The sequence below is a fragment of the Lactuca saligna genome, chromosome 9 (genome assembly GCF_052625555.1).
Source record: "Lactuca saligna cultivar CGN05327 chromosome 9, ASM5262555v1, whole genome shotgun sequence".
Taxonomy (NCBI): Eukaryota; Viridiplantae; Streptophyta; class Magnoliopsida; order Asterales; family Asteraceae; genus Lactuca; species Lactuca saligna.
The window spans coordinates 90450176-90453273 of NC_136425.1; the positions used below are offsets into that span (position 1 = coordinate 90450176).

Consider the following 3098-nt stretch of genomic DNA (forward strand, 5'->3'; position numbering starts at 1 on the left):
AGTCTCTGGTGACTAGGATAGGCCGACGTGCGGTGGTGGTCCGACAGACAACGATGGTCCGTCAAGTGGTGGTGGTTCGACAGTGGTGGCCGGAAGGAGGTACTGATCCAGCATCAATGAAGAGAGAGAGAGAGAGAGAGAGAGAGAGAGAGAGAGAGAGAGAGATGATGATGATGATGTTAGTGTTTCAAGAGGCATATGGGTGGGGTAGGATGGACTTGTATATTTTTTGATTTAATTTTAAATAAGATTTACAATAAAATTATAAAAGAAATAGAAAAAAAATTAATAAAGGAGTTCAAAACAAATTAAATCAAAATCGTAACAAAATAAAAAGTTTGGGTGTCTAATGCTAGTTCAATTTCTTTTGAACTAAAAGCGGTAATTTTTAAGTAACCCCAAAGACCATTTATTAAATTGTGTCTTTATTTTACCAAGTTAGTGATTTCAAGTTATCTATGTATTTTTTAAAAAATGTCTAAGACCTTGAGCCGCCTATTGAATTGTAATCTGTTTAGTTTAGATTTTAATTTAATTTCCACTATTTAAATTTATATTTTAAAAACGAAAAAAAATTGAGTAATTTGATTGGATTTCCAAACACCGTAATTTTATCGTTCAAAAAAATTTAAAACAATTAAATAACCAAAATTAAACTATCAACGATTTGAATATTGCAATAAATATCAAACAAAATACACTCCATCATAGCTAGAGGCAGCTAGAGTAAATGTATCCCCTAAAACCTCCCGTGTACATTTAATCAACTAAGCGTTGGAACTTAAAAACAACGCGGATACCTCTTTCTCAACATGCGTCCCACTTACAAAATACAAACATCCCTTCTATTAGAATGAATATAAATACTCCCTCTCATACCTTTCTCTCTTTCAAAAACAACCACCATGGCTTCAACTTTGCTTTCAAATTTCACACTCTTAGCCTCGTTTCTCATAATCATCTCAACCCTAATCAACCCATCCTCCGCCACCATCCCCCGCCGTCTCGCCGTCGTCCAAACACCACCCACAGTCCTCACTTACCACAAAGGCTCCGTCCTCTACGGCAACATCACCGTTAACCTCCTCTGGTACGGAAAATTTTCACCCGCTCAGAAGTCCATCATCATCGACTTTCTCAAATTTCTCAACAACCACCTCCCGCCACCCCCTTCCGCCGCTTCATGGTGGCAGACCACCCGTAGATACAAAGGCGGGAAAAGGAGCATACACGTCGGGAAACAAATCGTTGACGAAAAATACTCCCTTGGGAAATCGCTTAAAGAATCCAATCTCATTTATTTGGCTTCTAAAGCGAAAGGCTTTAACGTCATCAGCCTGGTGCTCACGGCGGCCGACGTCGGAGTGGCGGGGTTCTGTATGAACCGGTGCGGGACTCACGGGACTACTCGGGTGAACAAAGGACATAATTTCGCATACGGATGGGTGGGTAACTCGGCAACTCAGTGTCCGGGTCAATGTGCCTGGCCTTTTGCTCAGCCGATGTTTGGCCCAAAAATGCCATCGTTGGTGGCGCCCAACGGCGACGTTGGCGTCGACGGCATGATAATCAACCTGGCGGCGGTTCTGGCGGGGACGGTGACGAATCCGTTTGACGGCGGGTACTTCCAGGGTCCGGCTACTGCTCCATTGGAGGCGGTTACTGCTTGTACTGGTATATTCGGGTCGGGTGCTTTTCCCGGGTACCCGGGAACAGTTTTAACGGATAAAAAGACAAAAGCTAGCTACAATGCGCAGGGCGTGAACAAAAGGAAGTATTTGTTACCGGCTATGTGGGACCCTAAGACTTCCACGTGTAAAACACTCGTGTAAGATAAGAATTGGATAACTACGAGGATGACGTGTCATAATATGACCTGTCATTTAAAATTTAAAAATATATATTTGATTTATTTGGTTGATAAAGTACGTGGAGTGAAAAAATGTAAAAAAACGGTGTATTGTGTATTTATGGTTTCATTTTTACTTTCATTTCGAGATTGCAATATATTTTTTTTTCAGATTATATTTTAAAAATACAGTATTTACATTATGCTTGTGATAAAAGGATTTAATAGTAAGCTGAAAATAATTATATCTTTTCAGGTCAAGTTTTATTAAAAGAAATATACGTTGACATTTTATTTAAAAGAAAGGATATGACCGTCAAAACTTAAAATTATTCTTAATATGAATAAACGAAAACACCATACGCGTAATTTTATTGTCATTACAAACTAAGGTTCTTATCGCTTTATATCAATTACTTTTGTATAAATCCTTACAACCTAATAGTTCCTATTATTTATATGTTCCTTATGTTCGAGAAAAACTTTTATATTATTATTTAGGTTTCAGATAAAACCAAATTTTATATATATATATATATATATATATATATATATATATATATATATATATATATATATATATATATATATATATATATATATTACTGATTGTATTCGAAAACATGTCAAAACCTACGTTTATTTCGATTATTTTTGTTCGATTATGTTTTTCATATGGAATTATACGATAGATTTTCAATCATTAACTAATCATTTTTATCATATATAACATCATTGTCGTATTAAAAAAAAATGTTAGCAAAGATCAAATTTGTAGTCGTCGATTTCTCTGAAAAATCCGTATTTTGGTCTTTTACGAACGATAAGAATTAATATAAAAGTTTTTATAACATAGAAATAATAATATAAAGGTTTTTCTACATATACATGTACAATTTTTTTTTTCTGACTGAATCCCTTATTTCAATCCAATTAATAATGACCAAAATTCAATAAAAAAGAATCATACTTTTATATATATATATATATATATATATATATATATATATATATATATACGGTTAGGTTATTTTGTTTTTACTGTCTATTGTGTGCATTTATGATTAATTATGGACCAATTATTTTAGTTATTTTAAGAAAAGTAATTAATGCATATTCCATGTTGAAGATATAATGGGTAGTAATTACATCTTCAGCATTTAATATGCATTAATTACTTTCTTAAAATAACTAAAATGATTGGTGCAGAATCAAATATACATTCACAATAGATAGTGAAAACATTTGA

The 3098-nt window shown here is 34.1% G+C and overlaps 1 pseudogene; it reads left to right on the forward strand.

The window, feature by feature from the left end:
* The first annotated feature begins 798 nt into the window (after window positions 1-798).
* On the forward strand, window positions 799-2025 carry LOC145017293 (protein EXORDIUM-like 2 pseudogene; annotated as a pseudogene).
* The last annotated feature ends 1073 nt before the right edge of the window (window positions 2026-3098 follow it).